Raw genomic sequence first — 16,633 nt, 5'->3', positions numbered from 1 at the left:
CATGATAGTCGCGACATCCCCGCGACGGTACACAGGAGGCCGCGCAGGCAGTCGTGCCGTTGTTGCGAATATGGCATGTGATTAAAAGAATCAATTTTGGACACATAACTTGTGTCACTAACACACCCATTTATCAACCATGGGGTCATAGTATCTCGACCCTGACACTTTATGTTAGCTTTCACACAAATTTTCGGCCCGGTAACCTTTCCCAAATGATAAAATGGTGGCCGCAACTTTCTGTTCAGGTTTTATCCAGCTAATCACAACATTCCTGATGGCGCGTACATCCGCGATTAATCGCGAAAGCACTGTGAAATATCTGCGGCCAGAGCTATATCTATAATTTTCAGCTTAAATTTCTCAAAAACTTGTGGACGGATTTGCACCAAATAACAAAAAGCGCAATCTGCGTAACAACATTTACATTTCCGCCAAATGTGGTGTAATTCCGTCCAGCAGTTCGGGCTGTAGGTTTGACAACGCGTTCCTATGGGAATTAACATTACAAACGCACCCTTTTTATTTGCACTCCTATTTCTCAGGACCCATTGCACTGATCACCCCCAAGCTTTCCATGACACACAGGACCTACTTTAACACTTTTTTGGGAAAATATCATGAAGATTGGTAAAACTACACCAAAGTTATAGGCAAGTAAAAAGAAATGCTGTTCCTTTGGAAACAAAGTCTTAACTATAACTACATATTGGCAACCACCAGAAGGTAATATAACAAATACATACATACATTTATAAGTGTATGTGTGTGTGTGTATGTATATATATATATCCAAGTTGCTCCTGACGAGACTACGGACCCGTGGAGGGTGGTGTAAACACCAGAAAAGCACCCGGTAAAATAATCCACCATCCGTCTGCAATACGTGATAATAATACACTCTCAGGCTCCAATGAAATAATAAATCAGGAAGTTTATTCCACGCTACGCGTTTCAGCTGTAAAGCCTTGTTCATACGATGGAAGAAGAAACATATGTCACCATTATATACACACCTCGCTTGGCGTAGGGTAATAAACATAAATAACGGACAGTGCACAAAACGATCCAATTCAGGCTCGAAAAACCGCCGCGGCCATATTGGAACAGTTATACATATATCATGCCCTGTGGCTTTCCGTATTGCTGGCAGTATATAGGTATTGTCATATTGATAATACAAGAGCCAAACATAAATGCAGTGGCAAATTGCCGATAATATATTTTAAGAAGCGTATGTAGACCGTGCACAAAAAAAGATATTAATCTGATCACGGTACCCCATTAGGGAAGAAGTGTGGCGCCGGGGATCACGGTTCGATCCCCAGCACCAACAGCAGATTAGCCCAGCATCATGTGACTCTGGGCAATAGCTTGCTTAATCTTCCCGACGGCCCCCAGCGCCTAGAGACCCTCACGGGTGATTGTTCGCGCTTTACAAATGTGGATTTCAAATGTGGATTATTATTATAAACGCAAAGTGACACGTGCATGTAGTGTACAAGGTGTGTGACTTAAATCTCCTACATACAAAAAAAAAATTAGTTCTGCCTATTATCTATGTCACCACATTAGTGTTTAAATAAGATTTCAAACCAGGGTGAAAGTTGTCGTCATGTTGAATGCACTACGGTCTCTTCCTTCAATAAAGGAAGAAGATGACCGATGTAAACTATTTGCACAGTGATATTTATGTTGTGATTAGACTGCCGTAAAAAGTGATTGTTACTGTGTACAAACATGGACATATACAGAAGTGCTGGACATATGTCCATAGTGGCCGGTTATATGAGTACCAGTATATGCCCTCCTTAATCTGCAAAAATATCTGCAACAATATCATGGGTGCTAGTGCCCATTCATGCTCAAGAAGGACCATTTCCAAGTCACTTGTCAATTACAAAGTAAATTCCAGGAGAATGTAATGTGGGCTAGTGCCCATAATCACCCAGGCTATTAGCAGAACATATGTCAATATAGAAAGAGGAAACTCAAAGTGACAACTATAAGTCTGACGTGATACCGACTTGTGAAGTACCTCCGGAAAAAAGGTTTGGGAACCCGTGAATGTGATACCACCCAAGTGGTGTGGGTCCCTGCCTTCTCTCCTGTAGTGAAAGAGAAAAAGAAAAAAGAATATATATAAGAAGAAAAATATATATAATAATACAATAATAATAATAAGGTTAGTGAGATAAAATCAATACAAAGAGAACATTTGTGTGTACAAAAACATTATAAGCATTATTTGTCTCTGTTATGAGGGACATGCTGACGATCAATTATACATTACTTTTCATACAAATGTATTCGTAGTTCCTCGTCAATGTTGAGCCCCCTCCGGGAATTTGGTCAGGAGGTCAATGATAAACCTTGATTCTCGTTGTCTTAGTTTCAATACCCTGTTGCCTCCCCTCGGGGATCTCGGGATATGTTCCATGGCATAATAGCTAAGACCGGTGTTGCTGGAGAAATGGTGTTCTTGAAAATGGCTTTTCGAGCCTGAATTGGATCGTTTTGTGCACAGTCCGTTATTTATGTTTATTACCCTACGTGAAGTGAGGTGTGTATATAATGGTGACATATGTTTTTTCTTCCATCGTGTGAACAAGGCTTTACAACCGAAACGCGTAGCGTGGAATAAACTTCCTGATTTATTATTTCATTGGAGCCTGAGAGTGTATTATTATCACGTATTGCAGACGGATGGTGTATATATATATATATATCATTTTCGTTTTCTCTTACTTGTGCTTCCCTTGCTTTTGGTACGTTTCTATTATGAGGTATCCCGGGTGGCCTAGGCTACATAGCAGGAGATCAACGCAGCGTATACAATAACACAGAAAAACTCGTTTTAAAGGGATCAACCAGGTTTATATCTAGGCATAAGTGGGACAAACAATAGAATTAATGGAAAATCATGGCAAATGTGTTAGGCACAATACATAGCTACGCAAGGTAAACCCCAACCTGGCTTTGTTTGATTCATTTTACATGGCGACATATACCCACTTGGGTCTTATTATATTTCATTGGACATAGGCAATATAGGCAAAATAGATGCAACTCAGATAGTATATGTCCTTTGTCCTATTGCTTCACTATCCATGTTTAACAGGTTCAATTTAAGATTGCCAATCCGGCGTAACCAGCATTGTTCACACAGTTGGACGTATTGTTGTTGGTATATCAAAACGCAGGGGTGCCCAGAACTTGGGCAGACGTAACATGCTCTATGATAGTTTTACCAGAGTCGATTGAATTTCTGATGCAAACGCCGCGCATATACGGATCTAAATATGTATATTTTTATATATATTTATATATTTTCATGTATTTATAGATTTGTAATTTGCATATCGAGCTGTTCCCTGAGTGTTTTTCCAAACAACAATTTAGTTTACATACATTTGTGTTAATATGCTATTTATGTGGGCCAGTTTCAGTTTACACATGTCTAGAATTATATGCATTATGCAAATACAAGAGTGTAACTTTAATTGGTTCCAGTATTTTGTCTATGTCTATTTGCCGCTTTTTGAACGTGATATTGCACTGGCACTTTAAATATTCAGGCTTCGACCAACAGCGTCATGTGATAAGGCCTCCAGTAGGCCGAAACGCGTCATGGCGGAGGTGCGTTTATGTTGGACTGAATAATAAAAACTTTGCACCAATCGATGGGTCCGTGCTCGTCTTTGCATGAGGATTTATGCGAGTTTTGAGATTAATTCCTTGGCATTTTATTCACAAGAGGCTTCTACAGTGTTTCACGGACCCCTTCTTCCATTACGGGCCGAGCAGCAAGAAGCGTTCTTCTGGTAACCCGGAAGTCAGTGTAAGTTTCTAGTCAGAGCAGCTGCAGCAGCCCCCGAGCAGCCGGAATCTTCTCTATCGTCAGCCAGAGGCAAGCCTGCACGGAATTGCAGGCTGCCGTGAAGACTGCGAAGGTAGGATTTGTGGTGGAGAGCTCGGTGAAGGAGTGTGCTAGTCACCCAGCGCGTATTGCTATTCAGCTTCGCGAAGTTGTGTGTGACAATATATAAGTATTCCAACATAGACACGCCTTGGCCGCCAGCGCTGTGAGAAGCCGCGAGGAGGCGGCATCGGAAATGTTTGACGACTCCCCAGTAACAGAGCCCGTGATAACAGCACAGTTGGAGGTTTCCAAAACGGGCAATACTGAACTTAAAGAGCTTTTTAAAAAATTGGAAAAAGCTATGCGCACAGAGACTTCTAAATGGTGGGAACACCGGTCACTATCACGTTATTTGGTGGTGGGACGCATCCCACGAGGGCTGCGTATTATGCTGGCGCCCAGCTATGAGATTCCATATCCTAAAATGCTGGCAGAATGGGCTGAGTGCAATTTAGAATCATCAGCCAAACTAGTAAGAATTTTTGTGAAATATGTAGAGAGTGACCGCACAGCAATTCAGATTAAAATTGACGAATTGAATGATGCAATTTCAAAATTAGGGAACCCTGATTTGGAGAAGAAATACCGTGAGGAGATGCTTGTTCGCCTGGCAAAAGAAGAGGAAATAATAAAAAAGCATAAGGCCTTCAAATTTCAGAGGGACAAATTGGACTACCAGAATAGCCAGATATTTACTTTTGCCAGGAAATTTGATTCCCTAAAGAAAAAGGGTAGTACGGGCCAAAGGCTGCCAGGTCCCTCAGGGATTAAAGACACTGTCTAATCCTCTACCTCTATGTCTGACTTAAGTTCGCTACCAGGCAGTGAGTCAGACAAAGAACAGGCGGCTGCAAGCCCGGGATTGGGGTCTACAAGATTCACACTGGCGCAGGAGGTGGATTGCCTACTCCAGGACAGACCCCAAACCTTAAGGCCACGTTCCCAAAAATCAAAAACAACGAAAGAGCAAACCTCAAACGAAGGGAACGAAGGCAATGCCACAAACTCAAACAGCGGAAACAAACTGCAATTCAAAAAAGCACAGAGGAAATGGAATCGCAAGTAAGCAGCATGACCCACAAGCCCCATCAATCTCACCGAAATGAAGCTGAATAGCAACAAGGAGAAAATCCTAGCCCTCGGTTTGTCCTTTTGCCCTGCATAATAATTTTAATTATGCGCAAGTACGCATAGACCTGTACAAATACACACGCAAGCTTAAGCTACGCAAGTATTTTAAGATGAAGAAAGCTGAATCCAAAACAGTGCAAGAGGAGGATTCCCTCAGCATTCTCAGCCCACCTATAGCCACCATAGGTGATTACAATCTAATGCGCAGTCTTCACGATCTTTATGGTGAAGGCAAAGTGGACGAATCAGTGGGGGGAGATTCTGTTCCCAGGATAAACAAACCAGGTATGACGCCCTTCAAACCCAAATCCACCAATAACCCCATAATGGTACATGATAATATTGATATCTACAACGAACTTGTGACTAATCAATTGAAAAAACTACGCAAGTCTACTATGTTTACACGCTTGAAACATCAACAATGGAATCAAGGCTATGAACAACTAATGAAAAAAATACAAGACAATGACAACGTGATTGTCCGCCAATCAGATAAAGGCGGAAATATTGTTCTTTGGCCATGTAAAATGTATGTAGAAGAAGCGCTAACCCATTTGAATGACCGATCATGTTACAAAAGGAGGGACTTCCTATTATCCAAGCTATTATCATGGAAAAGTGCAGGACTGCTCAGTGCTGATGTATTCAAATTTTTAAAAGTGAATCACCCAGTCATCCCGGTTTTCTATTTAATTCCCAAAATCCACAAGAATGTAACCAAACCGCCAGGCAGGCCTATCATTTCGGCCAGAGGCAGTATTATGGAGAAAACCTCTCTATATATTGACTATTTTTTACAAGAACACGTGAAGTGGTTGCCCTCCTATTTACAGGACACAGGGGACTTCTTGAGGAAAATTTTGAACATAGAATGGCAGAAGGACTACTTTTTGATTACTCTTGATGTAACTGCCTTGTACACCAGTATACATCACCAAGATGGGATGAAGGCAGTTGAACACTTTTTGAGAACCCAACCACTTTGCATGATGAACCATAGCAAAATGATTCTGGAAATGATTTCAATCTGTTTAAACAATAATTATTTTTTGTTTCACAACTCAATTTTTCAACAGATGAGAGGTGTAGCGATGGGGGCTTGCTTTTCCCCAAGCTACGCCTGTTTACATATGGGCATGTGGGAAGAGCAAGTCCTCCATAATTGATTCATGAAAGTCATGTCTGAAAACATTATTGTTTGGTATCGTTATATTGACGATTTATTCTTAATTTGGAAGGGTTCAGAATCAGCAGCATTGAATTTCATTCAAGAAATCAATATTAATCAACTGAATTTACAGTTCACAGCCCAGATAAGCCAGAACACTGTTAACTTCCTAGACGTTGAAGTTTTTATTCTGAATGGTAGACTAGAGACCAAACTGCATTGTAAAGTAACAGCTGGAAATACAGTGCTCCATGCAAATAGTCACCATCCTGAACATCTCATCCGTAGTATACCCTACGGTGAGATTTTGCGCATCAGGCGCATTTGCAGTTTAGATGACGATTGTTGGTTAGCCAAAGACGAAAGCAAAAAGAGGTTTCTGGCAAGGGGTTACATACCATCAGTGATTGACAAGGCTATTTTGAAAACTAGATCCATACCTAGACCCAAAGCTTTGTGCCAGAGTTCGGATACTAAGTCAGTCATCACTCTCCCCTCAACCTCATCAGATCCACTAAGACTAATTATAACATTTAGCTGACAACAGGGGGTCTTGCGCAAAATTTTCAAGAGGAATTGGGCACTTGTACGCAATGACCCGGTAATAGGTGACCCTTTGTCAGATGCCCCCAATATCACCTTTCGGAAAGCGCGGTCTATGAGCGATATGCTTGTGAAAAGCAGTCCAGAAATTGGAACTAACAAAAACAACTGGCTGCAAACCACCAAGGGGTTCATCAAATGCTCCACCTGCAAAGCCTGCACACTGGGTAAAAGTACCACACTATACAGGTCCCCGTTCTCAGGAACTCCTCAAAAAATAACTAAGAAGTTAACCTGCAAAACTGATTTTGCAGTGCATGTGCTGGAGTGTACGAGTGGCCTGCAATACATTGGTAGTACCAAGTTGCAGGTTCACAAACATATACTCCAGCACATGAGGGCTATCATCAATCAAGATGTTTCTTACCCAGTAGCCAGGCATTTTAAGGAGAAGCACAACAGCAGCTTGGAACATCTTAGCTACTTTGTCATTGATACAATCCCACCACTTAGACGAGGGGGGGGATCGAGAAGCTTTACTAAGGAGATTAGAGACACAATATATTCTTGAGCAGGATTCTAAGACACCAAATGGATTGAATTCTAGCGAAGATTTCTATACGTGTCTGTGAGTCAGGTCATGAGCACTTTATTGAAACAGGTTCAGTGCGTAGACCCACAACACTAGTCAAACCAGATGTCATGCCTCTTCAAGACTTGTACAGATGTATTTTTTAAACATTTTTTAAAAACATTTCGTATTTTTCATTCTAAGCACGAGCACTTTTTTAGGCAATAGGCATAGGATTCATACACTGAGAGTAAGGGTGAGATATGCAAGTCAATGATGAGGGTATGGAAATCATTTTACCTGAGATTAGATTTTGACATTTATGAGGTAATACATTTCTCAGGGTCGTCGATTTCCTAATCAGTGTATTTATACATGTATTTTTTAAGGGGATAATTTTAGGATTTTTGTTATAATTTCTTAAAATTTATGATGATATTTAATAAATGTTTTAATAGGTTTTTAGGTGAAAGATATACAGAGGGTTCAACTAATTGTGACCTTGCTGAGCATTGTTCTTTCAATAATTTATTGACCTAATGAATATGACACAACTGTATGTCCATATGATGCCTAGATTATAATTTTTTGAATTCGTAGTTCCCCCTTCTTTCCTTTTCTTTTTCGTTTTCTCTTACTTGTGCTTCCCTTGTATTTGGTAGGTTTCTATTATGAGGTATCCCGGGTGGCCTAGGCTACATAGCAGGAGATCAAAGCAGCATATACTATAACACAGAAAAACTTGTTTTAAAGGGATCAACCACGTTTATACCTACGCATAAGTGGGACAAACAATAGAATTAATGGAAAATCATGGCAAATGTCTTAGGCACAATACATAGCGACGCAAGGTAAACCCCAACCGAGCTTTGTTTGATTCATTTTACATGGCAACATATACCCACTTGGGTCTTATTATATTTTATTGGACATAGGCACTATAGGCAAAATAGATGCAACTCAGATAGTATATGTCCTTTATCCTATTGCTTCACTGCCCATGTTTAACAGGTTCAATTTAAGATTGCCAATCCGGCGTAACCAGCATTGTTCACACAGTTGGACGTATTGTTGTCTATTTGCCACTTTTTTGCACGTGATATTGCACTGGCACTTTAAATATTCAGGCTTCGACCAACAGCGTCATGTGATCAAGGCCTCCAGTAGGCCGAAACGCGTCATGGCGGAGGTGCGTTTATGTTGGACTGTATAATAAAAAATTTGCAACAATCGATGGGTCCGTGCTCGTCTTTGCATGAGGATTTATACAAGTTTTGAGACGAATTCCTTGGCATATATCATTATATGTTATTATTCAAACAAAAAAAAGCTTCTTGTGTCCAAATTTTAATGATACTTTAAACCCAAAGAGGAGGCATTATTTGATAATTTACCAAATGTCGCAGGAAACCCCAATGCTATGGCATTAATAAGTGCAACGGGAGGCAGTGATTTAAAATCATCATAGAAAACATTAGAAGAACACATGAAGGCAGAGTTGACAAAATGGTGGGAAAAGAAATCCCTTGAGAAACACCATGAAGTGGGCAGAGTGCCCAGAGGGTTGCGCATGATGTTGGCTTATAGTTTCGAGAATCCAAACTCTCTGATGCTCAAGGAATGGGCTGAGAGCAATTTAGAGACATCAAAGAGATTGATATTAATCCTAATTAAGTAATTAAGTATGCAGAGATTTATTTATTTATTTAAACAGTTTTATATAGCGCTGGCTAGACCCGAAAGTATCAGAGCGCTTTACATTAGGTTCCACAATGTAACAGAAAATGAACACAATTCCACATTATGTCAAAAAATAAGCAATGCATTAAGAGAGGGGAGAAAGGAGAGAGAAAAGAATAGTGGAGGGGGAAGGAGAGGTGAGAAGAGGGAGGATGAGGGAAGAGACGACAGAAGAGAGGAAAGGAAATCTGTCTAAAGACCGACTGGGTAGGTGACGTTCAAGGAGGAAATCCACGGTCCGTCTCCCCTATAGCTAAACAAGGTACCTCCATCGGGCATCAGACAAAATAGCTAGGTCTCAAGTGGTGAGGGGAAACGATCACAGAAAGACAGGGTGGGGACAAGGGGCAAGGACACGTAAGGGCGAAGGTCAGTAGCTGGAAAGAGTGGAGCAGATTGATGGCATAAGTGTGCTTAAGGAAGTTGAATGCATCAATACCCTGTTGGATGAATCTGACGAAAAGTAATTGATCAGTAAGAGTCGGAAGGAAATTGCTGTGCGTCTCAAAAACAAGAAGAAGTAATAAAAACAAGAAAGACATTTATATTTGCTAGAGACAAACAGCACTACGAAATGGAGCAAGTGTTTACTTTCTCTCGAAAATTCGATAACATCAAGAGGCAACGTTCTGATAATTTTAACACAGCGGTTCAAAATGCTGGAAGTAACATCCATACAGCTGAGATTACTTCTGCCTCTGACCTAAGCTCTGGGATAAGTGAAACAGACTCAGAGGATGAAAGAGATAGTACAAACAATAGGGGAATAGATGCGGCAAAACTGACATTGGCAGAGGAGCTCGATTTTTTACGATGGGATTGCAAGCAAACACTGCGCCCACCCAATCCACAGTCTAATCAAGGCAGAGGAGAAGACAAAGGAGAAGGGCAAGGAGAAAACTTTCAAAATGCAATGAACAAAAAGCCACAAGCCAAAAAATGGAGAAGGTAACAAACAGGACAGACCATTCCATCATCAATCTGACAAATATTCAGTTAAGTAGGGCGGAGACTCAACTACTCTCACTTGGCCTCACATACTGTCCTGAAAGTAATTTCAACTATAACCAAACAAGGATAGACGTGGTCAAATTCATTAGGAAGCTGAAGCTAGCTAAATATTTCAAACTCAAGGATGCAACAGATAAATCCATAAGAGCCACAACAACGAAAGAGATAAAGCATGACCGCTTACAAGTATCAGATGTAGAAACACTATGGACACTGCAAGAATTGGAAGGTGATGAAGGAGCCAATCACATAGCATCCTCCACCCAAGGAGTGATGATTTCAGCATGCAGGGTGGGACTGGGAACGAAAACCGGCCCTGGCAAAGTGCTCGGCTGCCCCCCGGCGGGGTTGGGGGCGCGGCTCAGCTCTCTGCCAGGGCCGGTTTTCGGCCGATTTTGTTACAGGGCCGTTTTTGCAGCTATGCTGCAAAAACGGCCCTGTAACAAAAACGGCCCCCAGGGGTCCAAAACCGGCCCCCACCCGTGCGGCCGACCGGGGATTGCCCGGTGCCCACTATGGCCAGTCCGGCCCTGTCAGCATGCATAAATCCATCAGGGACCATAAAAAGCCCATTTAGACACACTTCAACATTTATGCCAATGATGCCCAGGGATGCTATAGACATTTTTAATGATCGGGTAGTGGAGGAAATTAAGAAATTGAATTGGAAGATCAGTCAAGTGATGAGGAAATACAAACACCAAGAGAAACAATATCACAATTTAATGCAGAAATTGAGTGATAATAATGAAGTAATTATCAAAAACGGCCCTGTAACAAAAACGGCCCCCAGGGGCCCAAAACCGGCCCCCAGCCGTGCGGTCGACCGGGGGATTGCCGGGTGCCCGCCACGGCCAGTCCGGCCCTGTCAGCATGTATAAATCCATCAGGGACCATAAAAAGGCCATTTAGACACACTTCAACATTTATGCCAATGATGCCCAGGGATGCTATAGACATTTTTAATGATCGGGCAGTGGAGGAAATTAAGAAATTGAATTGGAAGATCAGTCAAGTGATGAGGAAATACAAACACCAAGAGAAATAATATCACAATTTAATGCAGAAATTGAGTGATAATAATGAAGTAATTATCAACAAGTTTGATAAGGGGGCAACGTGGGCCTCTGGCCCAAGGCAGTCTATATCAAGGATGCTTTCAGGCATCCTGATGACATACAATGCTACAGAAGATCATCGTTACAACAAGTCAGAACTGTCCAGGCAGCACTGAAGGAAGATTTATTGATATGGAAACGTGAAGGTCTAAACACGAAAAAGGAGTTTTAATTTTTATACAACAAATTTCCTGTACTACCAATAATTTATTTTGTCCCTAAAGTACACGAGGGCACATCCCCGATCCTGGGCCGTCCTATCACTTCAGCGAAAAAGAGTCTGTTGGAAAAAAATCTCACAATATGTTAACTATTTTCTTCAGGATTTTGTAATCCAATTACCATCATATATTAAAGGCACTTTCTCGGCGAGCTGCATAGCATGGACTGGAAGGATGATTATATATTCATAACTATGGACATCACTGCACTGTATACAAGCATAGAGTATGAGGATGGTCTGAGAGCTGTAGAATATTTTTTGAAAAAGCGACCAATACATCTGTATAATCATAACATCAAGCTGTTGAAGATGATTTGGTGTCTGTACAATATCGTTTTCATGTTTGGCAAAGAGGTATACCAACAATTAAGGGGGGGTGCAATGCGAGCCTGCTACTCCCCCTCTCGTGTTTACACATGGGCTGGTGGGAGGAGTAGGTTCTCAGGGTGAAACGCAGTATGGACTGGGAGAATCATGTGGTAGCCTGGTGGCTGTTTATTGATGATGTTTTTGTAATTTGGAGGGGGACTGAGGAGAGTGCAGTATCATTTGTTGAGAATATCAATGCAAATACTATGAATTTAGAATTCACAGCAGAAATCAACAGGAATGCCATTGAGTTTCTGGATGTTCAGGTTAACGTTAAGAATGGCAACATAAAATCTAAGTTACATCGAAAAAGCACAGCAGGGAACGCTATTCTCCATGCTTCCAGTTTCCACCCAAAACATCTAATTAGTAGCATTCCTTATGGAGAGTTCCTGAGGATGCCAAGGATCTGCAGCTCAGACACAGATTTAACAATATGCCAAGAAGAAGTCACAATTAGATTGCTTGAGCAGGGAAATGATGCTGAGATCGTTAAATGTGCTAAGGAAAAAGCAAATATGAAACCTAGGGAAACTATGCTTTTCCAGACCCCCACAAGTCCCCAGTATAGTTTGGATATAGACCACCGAGACAGTGATGTTTCCAACAGCATCAGATTGATTACTACTTTCAGCCGCAGGAGAGACAGATCAGCTCCATCATTAACAAACAGTGGCCCATTGTTTTAACAGATATAACTTTAAATCAAGTTCTCCCTAAAAAAAACACCATAACCTTTAGGCAAGCACCGTCAATGAGGGACATATTGGTCGACAAAAGCCCTCAACTAGCGAATAAAACCAACTGGTTGTCGCCGAAAGAAGGCTTTTACAAATTCAGCTCTTGTTGGGCAATCAAGTTTGGGATCAACACCACCAGATACAAGTCGGCTTCAGTGAGAAATTCACTGATATTAAGGGGTATTACAACTCGGACCCTACCTACCCGGTGGCACGCCACTTTGAATTGGTACATGACAAGCTTAATGATTTAAAGTATTATGTCATAGGAGCAGAGCTGGTTCTGAGGAGAGGGGGTAATAACGAGAGACTACTAAGGCAGCTTGAATCCAATTTTATTCTCTCACTGGAGTCTAAGATACCCATAGGGCTTAATACCAGTGAAGATCTGCATAATTTCCTGTGAATTCATTGGCATCAGATAAAATTGTGTTTTTGGATTACGATCATTGTATAGGCACGACCTGCAATTGGTGAGCATGTATACTGAAAAGAAGAATAACGTTACAATGCAGTGACATATTGAGAATGGAAATGCAATTAAGGGTTTCTAGAAGTCGACGTTTTTATGATGAAAGCACGAGTCACTTGAAGAGTATAAAGGTCAGGCACTATGCGGGGAGAAATTTGGCATAGCAAAGGAGATGTCAATCAAGCTTAGGAAATTTGCTTTTTCAGCTATATTGCTTTTCTAGTTAAAACAGTGTTAGTACTTTAAACATTGCGCACTTTTAGGCCCTTTGCACTTTATGTGGTTTAAATTGAACATTTTATATTCAGGCCTTCATTTTTTGTACAAGTGATCTAATGTTTACTGCTTATCAAGCTATTTATATAATGTGTATAAGCATTGTAACTAGGACCAAGCAAATTATGCAATGAGATGTTATTTATTTATCTATGACTGCATTTACATATTAAGTATAGGGATACATATATATTTATGCAGTAGTGCTATACCATAAGTTTCATTTATTTAATGGTTGGTGAGAAAACAACAGGAAATAATATATTTAATTTAAAAAAAATGTTAGTCTATTTTCTCACCTTAAAACAAAGCACAAAAAACTAATAGGTGATTAATTTCTGGCCTATTTTCTATGGCGTCAGGTAATTGATGTGTTTATCCTATAGCTAATTATATGTAATTTATTCAAACAAAAAAAACTTCTTATGTCCAAATTTAAATAACACTTTAAACCCAAAGAATTCGTGAAAACAAACAACAAAAAATTAAAATCTGCATATGTTATATTACAAAAATACATTTAAACATATTGCTTAGAAAATTATTTATGTGCCTCTTTACGCATTCCGTAACAAGATTTCGGTGAGGTGCAGGCACAAACACGGGCAGCTGCAGCGCTTTCGGGGAGACAGAGACAGACACAAACATACGGACAACAGCGGTATTTCTAAGCTTCCCTTTGATATCAGGGAGGCACAAACAGACCGGGGCGCGCAAACGGTTAGAACACCTGTTACCAGCAACTCGGAACATATTCCGTGTAACGGCCATCTTGAATTTTTACTTTCAATTCTCGAAATAATAATGTACTGAATTGGGACAATCGTGTATTGCAAAAACACATTTCATTAATAACTCTATGTTGCTTAGTTTATAATACATTATCTAATAACTTATTTATTGTATTACAGTTGATTTTACTGGTTAATAGTTCGATGGTTCGACCTCTATTTGAATTACTACTAATTTTCTAACATACCTACTTTCAAAGTAATGTATTTTCCATAAATAAATCGTTGCTCCGTTCACTCGAGCGCCTGTTCAATGTAGCCATCTGTTGCTAAGGAGTCGAAGTCTGTTTTTTCTTTTTAGTGTGAAATGATCTTCGGAGCCCGCCGCCTGCTTATTTGTGACTCAATGCGGCTGCTTTTTCCTGCTTCATGATTCTGGGTGTGCGATAGCGGTCTAATGAACCCCGTAGTAAGTGTTGGAGCGTGTCTGTCAGTAAAGTGTGGATGTCGTACCTTACACATTTTACAACGTACAGAGGCTACCATAGCTGCCAAGCTTTTTAGATTGCTATGTGTGACATTTTCATAATTTCCCCGTAATTATTAGTGACATTCAGTGACAATGAGTGACACTTTCTCGCGAGCAAAAATCAAACAGTGAAGACGAGGAAAACATGTACATTTCAGAAATGACACCCATTTGAGCAACACGAAACTCTTAAGATCATCTTAAAACACTTGCAAAGCACCAGAAAAGGACAGGCACTAACCGACTTGACACGTACGCACACACAGTCTGTGCAGGCTGTCCACTTGAGATCTGACTGCTCACTGCTAGGAGACCGAGTCAGCCTGTCTGTGACTAGTAATTATAATACATTTATTGGCAGGCTGAGGCAGCTGAGATCCAGGATGTGAGAGAGCCCCCCGCACGGGATATCTGCTGCCTCAGCCTGCCAATAAAGTATGATACTAACTTGTCAGGACAGGAAGTTTGAGCACGATTGCAGCACCGGGCAAGCCTTAGGAGACAGAGGCTGCACAATCAGAAAAAAGTAAATTATGAATTTATTTCAGACTGACCCCGGAGCTTGGATTTTTTTTTACATTGCAATCCATATGACTTCAGTGAGTAGCATTGATGGCAGCACCAGACTACTCTAAAAATTGTTGCAGTGCCACATAATGCACTTGCACAGCATTAGGGGCCTACAAGCTGTCCACGTTAAAGCTCTGATTACAGAGAGGCACAAGGTTTATGTTATGTTTAGCACTTAGTGAAACATTGTATGGGTTGTGGTGCTTTAAATGTTATGTTCTACTGTCATGTTCCATGGTTGCTATGGTATGTTTCACAGATGTGTTCTGTGACTGGCAGTTGTATGCTGGCTGTATTGGGAACACCAACGCTACTCTTGTGCTCTGAATAAAGTGTTCTACGAGAAGAATCCGACCGGCGTCTTCGTGCCAGAGCCCTCATGCAATAGTGACGTGTAGGGAATCACTGGAGCGCGTTTGCAGAAAGGTCTTTGAAACGCATGCGCTGAAAACGGAGTGACGTCATCACGCAAGGGGTGCGGCCATCTTGATTACTATCTCCAAGGAAACGAAATCTTCGAACACATTCACACTAGTGTTAGCGTCGTACCTGTGGTGTTGTTGCCAGGGAGACTATCTTTTCATCGGAAAATAAGGAAGTACCACACACGCAGTGTGTGTTTTGCATTTGCATGGATATTGGAACCCTCGCATTTAAACGTGGAGTAAGAGAAGTGGAACTAACCCTCATCGGATAACAGTATCTTTAAGGAACTAGCTTAATAAGGATAGGTGTTAATTCTAAATACTGTGTTATTTAACAAGAAAGGAAAAAGGAACAAAACAAGATTCATTTATTTATTTGTTTATTTATTTATTTGGTTTTGTTTGTTTTCTTTAATACTTACACGTGATATTGTTTGATTCAGTCATACGACACAATGGATAACACTAATGTAATTGCGCCACCGTTATTTCTGCAACAACCTGGGGATCCTCCTATTGAGTGGGATGAGTGGATTGAAATTTTTGAAAATTATATAGAAGCCCTTGATGGCAAAGATTTCAGTGCTTCAAGGAAAAAGGCGTTGTTATTGAGTACATTAGGAAAGGAGGGGCAGCATGCCTTTAAATTTTTGCCTGTTGGGGTGGATGCTGAAGGAAGAGCAATAGCTAATGTATATTTAGAAGCGAAGGAAAGACTGAGAAAACAATATGCTAAAGAAATAAACATAGTAATGTGTAGGCACAAATTTTATACACAACCACAAAAAAGTGATGAAACAATTGATCAGTTTGTAACACGTTTACGAGAGTTGTCTTTAAATTGTCAATTTGGTGGCATGAGGGAAGAGATGATCCGTGATCAATTTATTGTACAATGTCGGAACAAAAAAATGCAGGAAAGGCTATGGGCGGCAAAGAATCCCACATTATCAAATGCAATTGATATAGCTAAGGTAGTAGAACAATCTGAGACATGCATGAAGGAGATGGAAAAAAAAGAGAACCCAGCAGCAGTAACGTGCATAGATAAGGATGATGTGGGAGCAGTAGGTGCAAACAAAAACACTGAT

This window comes from Triturus cristatus, chromosome 8, assembly GCF_964204655.1.
Source record: "Triturus cristatus chromosome 8, aTriCri1.1, whole genome shotgun sequence".
Taxonomy (NCBI): Eukaryota; Metazoa; Chordata; class Amphibia; order Caudata; family Salamandridae; genus Triturus; species Triturus cristatus.
This window is presented reverse-complemented; position numbering follows the sequence as displayed.